Source organism: Palaemon carinicauda, chromosome 18 (genome assembly GCF_036898095.1).
Source record: "Palaemon carinicauda isolate YSFRI2023 chromosome 18, ASM3689809v2, whole genome shotgun sequence".
NCBI classification, from domain to species: Eukaryota; Metazoa; Arthropoda; class Malacostraca; order Decapoda; family Palaemonidae; genus Palaemon; species Palaemon carinicauda.
Window position 1 is genome coordinate 26217722 of NC_090742.1, and position 13392 is coordinate 26231113.

The 13392-nt window shown below is 49.0% G+C and overlaps 1 protein-coding gene across 5 annotated transcripts in view; it reads left to right on the forward strand.

Annotated features, from left to right (window-relative positions):
- The first annotated feature begins 5591 nt into the window (after positions 1 to 5591).
- Positions 5592 to 13392, forward strand: part of LOC137657726 (integral membrane protein DGCR2/IDD-like) — a 94001-nt gene continuing 86200 nt past the window's right edge. For all 5 annotated transcript variants that reach the window (XR_011047192.1, XM_068392172.1, XM_068392173.1 and 2 more), the window contains exon 1: positions 5592 to 5691. The gene's annotated coding sequence lies outside the window, so the exon portion shown is untranslated. The remainder of the gene's footprint in view (positions 5692 to 13392) is intronic.

Sequence of the window (13392 nt, forward strand, 5' to 3'; positions counted from 1 at the left end):
GACTTGTTGGAAAGGGTATTCCGCAGGGGGCGTGTGCATCATTTCTTCAGGAGGCAGTGAGGGGGCGTGTTCATCGCATGAAGTGCATTGGGCACGGCGATGCTGGAGGTCCCCTTCTATTCCCGGCCAATAGACCGACTGCCTGGCTCTTCTAAGCACAGAGTCGAGGCCTTGGTGTCCTGTGTGTAGGTTAGCGGCTACCTGGCGGCGTAAATCCTCGGGGATGACCAAACGAACACATCCTTGGTCCACTGAGTATGTCACTAGATCCTGGTTGATGGCTAGCCGATCCTGAACGCTGAAGAAGGGACGAAGGCAGGCAAGTTCTTGCGATTTCTGTTGGGGCCAGTCGCCCGCTGCAACCCTGGCAAGCAAGAGCTGATATACCGGGTCGTTAGATGCGGCGCTCCTGACGCAGTCTTCATCCAACACGATGATGTCCGGTTCCAAGGCGGCCACGGTTGCACCTGCCACTGCCACTCGAATGTCGTCCTCCAAATCCACGTCGGCAGCTTCGTGGGATGCTCCCATGGTCGGGTACCTTGAAAGAAAATCCGCGGAGGTGTTCCTTTTTCTGGGCAGGTATTTCATGTGGAACTTGAACTGGAGTGTCTTCTCTTTCAATCAGGTTGAATAATCTTGGATTGATGACGTCCTTGAGGGCTCTGTCACCCAGCAGTTTGACGAGTGGACGGTGGTCCGTGATGATGGTGAGATTAGGACACCCAAGTAGGAACAACCTGGCCTTCCTCAAGCACCAGGTAACTGCCAGGGCTTCTCCTTCTACCGGGGCATACCCAGCTTCAGAGGGGGTGAGGTGTCGACTACCACACAGGGCAAGGCGCCAGCCGCCCTTGCAACAGAAGGGGCTGTCAGCTGACTGACAAACGCAATACTGCTGAAGGACTACGAAGCCGATGCCTTCCTTGCTCCAATCCGTCATTATCGTCGTTGGGCGTGTCTTGTCGTAATATGCCAAGCCGTCCTTGGCTAATTGACAGATGACCACCTGTGCCTGCCGGAGTTTGTTACGTAGCTGGCTATCCCAGTAGACTTTTTTTCCGGTGGGTTTTCTGAGGAGGTCCCTAAAGGGCTCCATGATGGGCGCCGTTGCAGAAAGGGAGCTAATTGATTCACAAATCCAAACCACGACCTAATATCCGTGATGAAGGGCTTCTCTGGCATATGGAAGTTACGAATGGCGTCTAGTCGTTCGTCTGCGGGCTTGTATGACTCCCATGCCAGGTGATAACCGACGAAAGTAACCTCTCTCTTGCAGAATTTAAACTTCTCGGGCTTGAGTGTGATACCTGCAGAGGCACACGTTGACAGGAATTCATATGCATGCCAGAACGCCTCTTCAATGCTGTGATCGTATAGCAAGGTGTCGTCAATGCATTTATGTTTTCTGGTGATGTCTTGCAGGGCATCATCGAACTTTTTTGTGTAGGCGTCGGACGCCGAACAGTGACCCATGGGTGTTCTACGATAACGGTATCGTCCCCATGGGGTGATGAAGGTCGTGAGTGGGCGGCTGTTCTCGTCCAATTCCACTTGATGGAAACCCCAGTGGGCGTCCGCCGTAGTCTTGTACGTGTGAATGGGGATGCTTGAAATCATGTCGAAGGGTGCCGGTGTATGATGAGTCTCACAAAGACAGTGGGCGTTAAGGCGCTGGAAGTCTACTGTGCGGCGAGGTTGGCCCGTCTTCTTGGCTACGACGACCATCCTCGCACACCATTCCGTTGCCTCCCCCACTGGGACTGGTTCTATCACGCCCTTCCGAACGTCCTCGTCAAGTTGAGCCTTGACCTCCTCTTCCCAATGCTTAGGGATTGTTGCGGGCGTGTGACAGGCATAAGGCACGGCATCAGGCAACAAATGGATGTGGTGCTGCTTGCCCGTCATTACAGGTAAAGGTTCCCTGGTTGTGTTAAAGGTTGTTGATGAGAAATGCCGTAATAACCATTCCTCAAGTCTTGGTATATTCTCCTCAACAGGCGGGATGGTTAAGGTGGCTGGTTTCATTGTCTTAGGGGAGTTAGGCCGTGCGACTTCTTCGTTAAACACATCAGCTGATGCAACGAGATGGTAGGGTGAGGGAAGCCAGCTCCTTACAAGCATTCAGCGATACATAGAAGTTCTTGGCCGTCGGCACAAAGTACACCTCCTGCATCATGCGTCGCCCACCTATATCAATGAAGCATGCCGTTGATCCGAGACATCTCACTCGGAGATTAGCTACGTCCCTCAGACCTGTTCGTGGCTGCAACTCCAGGGGATTTATTGGCAGGCTTGAAAGAATCGTGGGTCCGGCAACGCAGATCTGTGCTCCTGTATCTGCTACGACGAGTGTCGATACTGAATTCCTGTTCCTATGGGAAACACAAGCCTTGATTGTAGGGTGGGGGGAGAGGTGTGTGTCTGCAACAATCACTAAACTCGAGGCAAGCGGCGCTTTCTTCGCACTTCTGCAGCATTTCTGAAAGTGCCCTACCTTTTGGCACCCGTGGCACGTCCTACCTTTTGCTGGACACGACGCTCGACCAAACGGATGGCGCCCTCCACAATTTCCGCAACGCTTTGCATTGAAGTTGCCGCGCAACACCGTAACGTCTGGCTCTACGTCATCACTGCCTGTGACGTCATCACTCGAGGCGCCAGCAGACTCCCTCTCACCGATAGCGACTCGCAGGACACTTTTAACGTCTTGGCGTGCAGCTTCGAAAGTGCAACACAGTGCCTGAAGGGCATCTACACTTTTAAATGTATCACATGCCTGAAAAACGTGCCTTTTTAATAAAGGGTCACTGAGGCCTACCATTATTTTCTGCAACAGCATGTATTCTATCAAGCACTCCCCACATTTAGGACACTGAGCACACCTCGAAAAATAGTCGCTCACTGACTCTTCGCGCCCTTGTGCGAGGGCAAAGAATTCACACCACTGCACTGCCTGATTCAACGACCGCAACACAATATTCCCGATGGCATCCAGAGCCACGTCTGGGGCGAGGGCGTTCCATTTGGCATCTGAATACCGAGCGTCCAGCGCACGTTGCAATGCCGGCACACAGTTGAGCCTAATGTGCAGGACAACATCCTGCGGTGGGAACTTGTTAAGGTGGATCCAACACGTCATCGAACGTCTCCAAGATCTGAACGCTGCCGAGGACATTACCGCATCGCACTTCTCAGGGGCACCAGAGACGGGAACTTTACTGGCACGTGCTCTGGAACCGGGAAGGGCATCCTGAAGGGAACGGATGGCGCGTTGCTGTTCTGCAATTAACGTCTGCACTTGCATCACGGCCTGTGACAAGGCCCTTGGCATCGCAGGTGAGGCACGCCTCGGCGTGACCTGGGGTGGTCGACATATCTGGGGCATGGCTTGGTTCCGATCCTACTCACTACGCCATGTTGGGTTTGTAATGAGACAATGTCCTGGAGACCACACTTTATTACAAGATACTCAAGAGCCAACTGACTCGCAACAGCGTATGCAGGTGCATGCTCGGCAGCGCATTGCCAAAAAACATATCGTACACTAACTAACACACGAGGTCTATTGCAAAGTTGTATAACTGAGTTAAGGTATGTCACGAGGTAAGACATGTGGTCATATGACTTGAGATTTGAACAGCACAAGAAAAATATTCCTAAATATTGGCAAGTAAAAAAGAAAATTATGCATACAACCCGAAAGTGTAAAGCTAAAATTAACCAGAGAACATAAAGAATGATACTCAATTGAAGAGCCTAGTTTGTCCAGAAAATTGCAATATTGTAGCACTTTTCCAAGTGGCCGGCCCTCCCCTATGTATGTCCTTTGCTTCTTGTCTGATCGCGGTCACTAATTCAAGTTACAGGTTTGTCTTCTAAACTAGTTGCCGCAATGACACAGGACTCATCTGTTCTCTTCTGGTAGTGGTGCAACGAATAATTGTCTTAGGGTGAGCCAGACTTTGACATGACAAGTGGATGTAGACGCCTTTAGGCTACTTGAAAACAAATGAGTCCTTGTGAACAGGTGTCATTAGACCGGTGTTCCGATGACGAGAGAATGAACATTGAACCTGATCCAGTAACCAAAATCATCCAAAAATTAGGGATGTAGAGGTGGACCATCAGAGAGAAAGTGTTAACTTAAAGACACTTACATAAATCGCATCCCGTGGCTTGAAATTACAGAATATTAATGGGAGTTGCAGGTTTACGTAAGGTCACACAATTCCCTCTTTTAGATTGAATATCACACTTTACGTTATTTCATTCTGGCTTACACAGTTCGGGCTGTGTGCGTGGAATTAATTGTATTCGACACATATGGGTATAGTTTTCTTTATCGAGTATTTAGTTTCAGGTCACATGACCACGTGTCTAACATCGTGAGATGCATATTAACTTAGTTAAAGAGCTTGATAATAGACCACAGGTCTTAGTTTAGGAATGAAATTGAGTAATCTGTACTTTATTTATCTTACTGGGTATTTCTCATATGTCACTCATTGAATTGTGTGTGCTAATCGTGCTTTGAATTAATTTCTATTGCTCTTGATAATGCTAAGGTGTCCAGTTATAATGTTGAATGTTAATGATGGGCCTATTCCAGGTACACACACCCAACTCGTATCCTTTGTCCCTTTCAGTGATTGAATAACACGTAGGCTATAGTTGAGGAATAGAAAAATAGATTAATTATTAGTTTGGGAGAGTTCCCTGTAAGCAAATTCAAAAGTGATAATAACTAGGTGCGTCCTTTTTAACATGTGCTGCAAAGGTGAAGATCATCATTTCTGAATTAAAGCTAGTAGGCAAAATTTAAAGAGAGAGAGAGAGAGAGAGAGAGAGAGAGAGAGAGAGAGAGAGAGAGAGAGAGAGAGAGAGAGAGAGAGAGAGAGAGAGAGAGAGAGAGAGAGAGAGAGAGAGAGAGAGAATATTTACACCTTCAGTGACATTGTCTATAAAGTTTTATTGTCCAGCATCTCACTGGGGTCGCTAGGACAGATTCGAAATACATAGAACATAAGAGTGAGGTGGCTTTAGTACTGATAAATCTAAAGTAGAGTTTTAAATATTTCATGTGGAAGTAAATTTCTCTGCTCAGCAGATCTTTAGAGTGAAGGCTTACGAACTACATCACCAATGTATTTACACTGACTGTGTGCTGGAGTGTTAGTGCTCAATATATCACAGAAGTGGATCTTTTAAATTGTCGCCAAGTTTGTAGGGAGGTTTACTGCGTTTCCCACGCATTTAGAAATAAAACTTCCATAGGATCATGAGATTTGTAACCACCCTTTCAAATATCTATATGTAGTTATATATTAGTTATTTTTTATTGATATACATTCTGTATGTAGATATGTAACATAATCCTATTTTGTTCATATATTAAACGGGGAAAACAAAATTGGAAATTGAAAGTACTTAGTGGTTCTCAAATTTTATACTTTATGATAATACAATCTATTTTTATAACATTAAACATTACAGGACGTATTTGTCCAAAAAGAAAAAAAAAAAGAAAGTATCGTAGAAATTAGAACTTGAAAAGAACGCGCTATCTAGTATCTACTATTGTGTAGATGGCAGCACCAGACATCTGTCGCTCAATTAGTTTGTTGACATTTTCACAAACCCCCTAAATAGTATTATTATTAGTTAGCGCCTCTAAATTGTGATGTTTAGGTAAGCATTTGTGGTGGTTCAATTGAATTGTTTGAGGAAAACTTTGGTATTTTTAATAATCCAAGCGGTATAGATTTACTTTACATTATTAGGCTAGATTAGGTTAGTGAGAGGACCGATTGTCAGAGTACATTACCCTCTAGATGTTTACCCTGTTTATTAGTTCAAAACGAATGTACCAGTAATAATTTATTGAAATATGCTGGTTAAAATGGATTTGGAAATTTTGTCACTATAATGTGAAACCGCTTACACCTCTATGGAAGTATGCCATAAACGGCTATCTTTATTTTGTGAGGTTGGTTATTCGATTATTGGTTAATTTAATCATCAGGGCAGATTTCTTGATTTAAAGGGGCTTTTATACTGTCAAACGGTTTGTCGAACGATGTCCAACCTGCTTGTCAAACGATTTGTTTCTGACAGTCAAAACTCTGCCCACAGTGCAGTTGACGGAAAGATATGCCTCTCGCTCAGGACGATTTGATTGCCATTGACATTGTTAATAGTCTATATATGACTTATCTATTTTGACGTTGTTACTGTTTTTAGAATGATTTATTGTTAATTTGTTCTCATTTATTTATTAACTTATTTCCTTAACTCACTGGGCTATTTTTCCCAATTGGAGCCCTTGGGCTTATAGCATCTTGCTTTTCCAACTAGGATTGTAGCTTGGCTAATAATAATAATAACGGGGGCACTAAGATTAAAAAGATCAAAATGGACGAAGGACAGGCTGTTGAAAAAGGATGAACTTACACATACCAACATGCTTGGTTTTTTGGAATTATGGGTGTGACTGGAAAGGTAAAGGAATATAAAGGAGATAATTAGCATAAAGGAAGGAGCCTTTGTAGTTTGTGGGGACAGGCCTTGGACCGCCCGAAAATCGAGTGCGATTTCCAGCGTGGGTGATAGTGTGAGTTGACATTACTTAATGTTATTGGGTTTCGATCTTGGCTACAGTTTTTATGGTTTATAGCTCCTCCATGGCTCACTGTGCTCTCAAAATTAACATTACATCTCTGCTCCTACAAGGGTACATGTCGAGCTGCGCTCGCAAGACCTGTGGGTTACTATTTCCGGGATATTTATTATAAACAATATAGATTTTGCTTTGCCGCCCCGGCTGTGCAAAGTAAATTTGTTCCGTAACTGGAATACAAACCTCGCTATTTATTAGGGGTTATACTTTCGGCGGAGCTGAAATGACGAGCCATTAAAATTTAGCGAGGGTTAACTACCCACACCGCTAGTTAGGGGGTGGGGGGTAGCTTGCTACCACTCCCATTCACACACCTGTGATTTAGTCACTTTACTTTTGGCTCGGATCGAGAGCGGTTGTTTCCTCTCTCCCTTCCACCTATTCTGGACTGCCATTAATTTTTGTCTTTTAACTTAATTTTTCTTATACTTGTATACTACAATATATGAAAACATTCTTAATGTTTATGTATATATATGTGTATAGAAATGTGATAAGTTTCCTTTTCAGTATTTGTGCTGTGTGTGTGATACATATACGACAACGACACTTGCGTACATTAGCAAGGCCAGCACAGTTCCACTTCGTGGGGAACGACCTCTCCCTCTCTGGTCCATCGGTCTTCCCGTTGGCATATAACCGTTAACTCGGCCGCCGCAGGGGAATCGTCCTCGCCTGGACCCTCTTCATTCAACTACTGTCTTCGCCTTTTCCTTTTTCTTATGGGAAACATGGATTTCTGAGCAAAGGGAATGTGACCTCTCAAAGATTGACTACGGTCTTTCTCTTTTCGAGGTCGTTCACCTTTACAACAACAGTGTACTATTGGGGAAGCTCCTTTCCCGTGCGGGGGTTAGGTTGCTCTTCCGATTGTTTGTCGCAATTATTTTTAGTGAAAATATAATTGTATTTAACTTTTCAGCTTTTCTCCATGGGGAACACTTCCCTTCGGAGGGTCAGTGGTTCTCACTATTAGTGAATATTCTAAGCTGATTTAAATAATTGTAATTCTGATTTTATTACAGTTACTCCGCTCCCCCCTTCTCCCGTGGATGTCGACTGAGGAAGGAAGGGCACTATACTTAATTTTATGTTGTTCCCTCGGGGTTCCTCTTCGGAGTTCCTCCCTAGGGAATTTCTGTTAAATAATTAATTTTATTTTTTCCCTGTTAACTATGCAGTTTTTCTTCGTTCGACTAAGAGTGCCGACGAAGCAGAGCTGTTCTATTCATGCGTGGGGAATCTATTCATGTGTGGGGAATCTGCTGTCACTGCCGTCCCTCAGAGGACGTCGTCATGGACGTCATCCCTTCTCTTAGAAGTACTCCTGTGACAACATGACCAGCACTTCAGATCATCTTAGAACGCTAAAGGAGGTTCGCCTCCAGGGGTTGGACAACTTCCTTTCCGAGGGAAGTTTCCTCCCCAGTGTGAGATTGTTTCTCCCTTCAGAGGGAGAACTTCCCACATCTTAATAAATTCATCGTCTCTGACTGCTGTTGCTGCTTTCGCCCAGACTTCTCTTCCCCCTTGCTGAGTTTCTCTTCCTTCAGGGGCGGAGCACAGTCTTGGTACGTCTCTTCTATGAAGTGCTTACCTCTCGTTCGTGAGAGAGGTCACTCATAGAGACTCCTCATCGGAGGATCACTGCTGTTAAAGGTCAGCTTGCTGATCCACCGGCCCTCAATGAGCGTCTTCTAGTCTCTTCTACAAAGTGTTCACCTCTCTCGTTCGCGAGAGAGGCCACTCATAGAGACTCCTCTTCGGAGGATCGTTAGTGTTATAGGTCAGCTTGCTGATCCACTGGCCCTCAATGGGCGTCATCATGGGCGTCTTCTTGTCTCTTCTACGAAGTGTTCACCTCTCTCGTTTGCAAGAGAGGCCACTCATAGAGACTCCTCTTTGGAGGATCGCTACTGTTTAAGGTCAGCTTGCTGATCCACCGGCCCTCATGGGCGTCATAACAGGTGTCTTCAAGTCTCTTCTACGAAGTAGTCGCCTCTCTCGTTCGTGAGAGAGGCCACTCATAGAGACACCTCATCGGAGGATCAAGCAGACCTACCAGGACCTACCGATCTACCAGCGCAACCTTGCGCTGCAACGTAGTTCTTTGGACTTCGGTCCTGGACTCAAACGCGGACCTTTTTACGGTCCCCATCGGTGGATGCTCGCCTTTCCAAAGGGCACATCCCAGTTCCCGATCGTCCTGCCAGTTGATCTGCCAACCTACTAGTGCTACCTTCGCGCGCGCACTCCAACAGTCTTCCGTGCGCGCGTGGGCGTCGATGGTCTCCCACGCGCGCGCCAACGGTCTTCTGCGCGTGCCAACAGTCTTCAGCACGCGCGCGCGGGCCGATGGTCTCCCGCGCACGCCAATGATTTTCCTTGCGCGCCGATGATTTTCCGCGCGTGCGGAAGGCTATTGACACGCGCGCGGGAGACCATCGGTGCCCGCGCCCGGAAAATCGTCGGCTGTTGGCGCGCGCGCAAAACTGTTAGCGTGCACGGAAGACTATTGGCGCGAGTGCGGGAGACCATCGGCGCGAGTGCGCACACGGACAACTGTTGGAGCGCGCGGGCGCCGATGGTCTCCCGCGCTCGCCAACTGTCTTGCACGCGCCAACAGTCTTCCGCACGCGCGTGCGCGCTGACAATCTTCCGTGTGGGAGACCATCGGCGCCCGCGCTTGTGTCAATAGCCTTCCGCACGTGCGCCATCAGTCTTACACGCTCGCGTGCCAACAGTCTTCTGCGCGGGTGCCAATGGTCTCCCACGCGCGCGAGCGCTGATGCTCTTGCACGCGCGCCAACAGTCTACCGCGCACGTGCGCGCGCGCCAACAGTCTACCGCGCACGTGCGCGCGCGCCAACAGTCTACCGCGCACATGCGCGCGCGCCAACAGTCTACCGCGCACATGCGCGCGCGCCAACAGTCTACCGCGCACATGCGCGCGCGCCAACAGTCTACCGCGCACATGCGCGCGCGCCAACAGTCTACCGCGCACATGCGCGCGCGCCAACAGTCTACCGCGCACATGCGCGCGCGCCAACAGTCTACCGCGCACATGCGCGTGCGCCAACAGTCTACCGCGCACATGCGCCGACTGTCCTCCGCGCGCGCGCCGACGGCCTTCCGCTCGTGCGCGTGCCGACAGTCCTCCGCGCGTGCGCGTGCCAATGGCCTTCCGCGCGTGAGCGCCGAAAGCCTTCCTTGCGTGCGAGCGCCGAAAGCCTTCCTTGCGTGCGCGCACCATCGGCATTCCACGCGGGGGCGCCAATGGTCTCCCGTGCGAGCACCCGTTGGCCTTCCGCGCGCACGCTCCCCAATGCTTTTGCGCTCCAATGATCTTGCACGCTCGCTGACGGTCGGTCTTCTGCACGCGGGCGCTGATTGTCTCCCGCGCCAATGGTCTTTCGCACGCGCCAGCAGTCTCCATTTAGTACTCTCACGCACGCGCCAATGCACCCACCCTTGCGCAACCAGCGTTTCGGAGCATTCTAGGGAAAATGTACAAAACTACACAGTGCCTTACTGCGCGCCAGCGCTCTTCCACACTTTTCTTGCGCCCTCCTGTGCAGTTACAGTCTCAGATTCAATGTGCCAGCTCTTGTCAAAGAGTCAGGGCTCGCAGATCCAATGCACCAGCTCTTGTCTAAGAGCCAGCACTTGCCTGCTCTCCAGGCAGAAATTGAGAACCAACATCATCCTGTGTGCCATCGCTCCAGTACTCTCCTACACACTCGCGCAATAGGCAGTAAAAAGGAATAAAACTTTTTGGACAGGTCACCATTGCCCCATTCCTCCCTGCAGACACATAAACATTGCCACCAGGAAAGAGGAATAAGGCTTCACAGAAGGATTCAAGATCCCGAAGATTCCATCATAGAAGGGGAATCGAAACGGGGAATCCTTGGTCCCTGTCTCTTCTGAAGTTTCTTTTTCCTTGACAGACCACCGTCAGCAAATGGGAAAGCATCAACAGTCTGATCTCTAGATCACTGTTTGCTGATGGCTAGTTCACAGTTTACTGATCGCTAGGTCGCCGATCACCAGATCGCCAATTGCTAGCTGGTGCCAATGGTCTCCCACGCGCGCGAGCGCTGATGCTCTTGCACGCGCGCCAACAGTCTACCGCGCACATGCGCGCGCGCCAACAGTCTACCGCGCACATGCGCGCGCGCCAACAGTCTACCGCGCACATGCGCGCGCGCCAACAGTCTACCGCGCACATGCGCGCGCGCCAACAGTCTACCGCGCACATGCGCGTGCGCCAACAGTCTATCGCGCACATGCGCCGACTGTCCTCCGCGCGCGCGCCGACGGCCTTCCGCTCGTGCGCGTGCCGACAGTCCTCCGCGCGTGCGCGTGCCAATGGCCTTCCGCGCGTGTGAGCGCCGAAAGCCTTCCTTGCGTGCGAGCGCCGAAAGCCTTCCTTGCGTGCGCGCACCATCGGCATTCCACGCGGGGGCGCCAATGGTCTCCCGTGCGAGCACCCGTTGGCCTTCCGCGCGCACGCTCCCCAATGCTTTTGCGCTCCAATGATCTTGCACGCTCGCTGACGGTCGGTCTTCTGCACGCGGGCGCTGATTGTCTCCCGCGCCAATGGTCTTTCGCACGCGCGCGCCAGCAGTCTCCATTTAGTACTCTCACGCACGCGCCAATGCACCCACCCTTGCGCAACCAGCGTTTCGGAGCATTCTAGGGAAAATGTACAAAACTACACAGTGCCTTACTGCGCGCCAGCGCTCTTCCACACTTTTCTTGCGCCCTCCTGTGCAGTTACAGTCTCAGATTCAATGTGCCAGCTCTTGTCAAAGAGTCAGGGCTCGCAGATCCAATGCACCAGCTCTTGTCTAAGAGCCAGCACTTGCCTGCTCTCCAGGCAGAAATTGAGAACCAACATCATCCTGTGTGCCATCGCTCCAGTACTCTCCTACACACTCGCGCAATAGGCAGTAAAAAGGAATAAAACTTTTTGGACAGGTCACCATTGCCCCATTCCTCCCTGCAGACACATAAACATTGCCACCAGGAAAGAGGAATAAGGCTTCACAGAAGGATTCAAGATCCCGAAGATTCCATCATAGAAGGGGAATCGAAACGGGGAATCCTTGGTCCCTGTCTCTTCTGAAGTTTCTTTTTCCTTGACAGACCACCGTCAGCAAATGGGAAACCATCAACAGTCTGATCTCTAGATCACTGTTTGCTGATGGCTAGTTCACAGTTTACTGATCGCTAGGTCGCCGATCACCAGATCGCCAATTGCTAGCTCAATGCTGATCTTTGACCTCTAGTCCCTCCAATGACTAACAATATCCAATTGCTAGCGTTTCGAATCACCGATTGCTAGTCAATAACCAGTCATCAGCTTGCTGATCACTAGATCACCGATGGGCAGCTCATCTTTCTTCGATCATTGAACTAACCTCTCTGATCTCTGACCAGCCCATCCTTCAGCTTGCTCATCTGTGACCAACCAGGGGGGACCATAATCAGCTTGCTGATCTCTAACTCACCATCGGCTCACAAACCACAGATTCATCGGTCATCGGCAATTTACCAGCAGTTCGTGACTCGAACTTATTAGTCAACCTCTTCCTGTAGTTTCCTAGATCAGAAGGTATACAACATACTTCTCGCTACTGGCCGTTCGCCATCACACTAAAGTGATCGGCAAACGTTCGACAACCCTCATCAACAGCTTGTCAACAGGGAACTACTTGCGAGCACTCTCCAACTGCACAGTAACCATGATACCCAATGGTTAACCATTAATTAACATTCGCCAGATTGATTCTATTCTAAGGAATAGCATCAATCCCATCATGGCGCATGGTAAGGCTAAGCGTTGCCTTCCTTCTGTTAGTTAAAGGAATTCTCTCTCAGAGAAGAATTCTTACACTGGGTATCGCGCCTGATCCTTTACGACACAAGTCAAGACTCCAGCGTCGACAATCTTCCATGCAAAAGGATCCGCAAGGAGCTGTCCCTTTGGGTCGATGTCCACAGCATGTTGAAGTTCGAACAATGGCTAAGACCTCAGGTCTTCATTTGCACACTGGACCTAAAGGACACTTACTCCCAGGTCCAAACCATCCATCTAGGAAGGTTGGAAGTTTTAGTCTAGACTGACTGACCTTAGCAGACTCAGTGGCAACCTTGCATTAACACTGGAACTTCTGAAGTCTTTTTACCAAGATCGAGTGATCAGGGTAAACCTACGGAAGTCTTCCCTACTTCCCTTCCAGAAGACTGGTGTATCTGGGAATGATCGTAGACACCAATCTCCACAAAACCTTCTTGAAACGAGAACGACTCCCATTCCAAGAGACTTGAGTCGGAAAAAGAAGAGACGAGGGACCATAGTACTGCACCACACAACCTCAGCCCTCTGGACAGAGCCCGAAAGTACCTTCCCTTAAATCTCTTAAGAGATGAAGGCCAACTTTCCGGTCCTTCAGCAGCCTCATCGGTTCCTAACATATCACTCTGTGATGTGATGGACGACACACCAAACACCACAAAGAGACTCATATAGACAAGCAAGAAGGAACTTGCTCGTAGCCTCTTCCCCTCTAACAGTATAAACACTAAGATGGGCCAAAGTCAGTTCGGTACCACTATCAGCCCGCTTCATTCCAGACTGGAAGAATGTGCTTTTGCCAACAACCTGTGCACAGCATCTCAGATAAGGTATACCGAATGGACTTTGG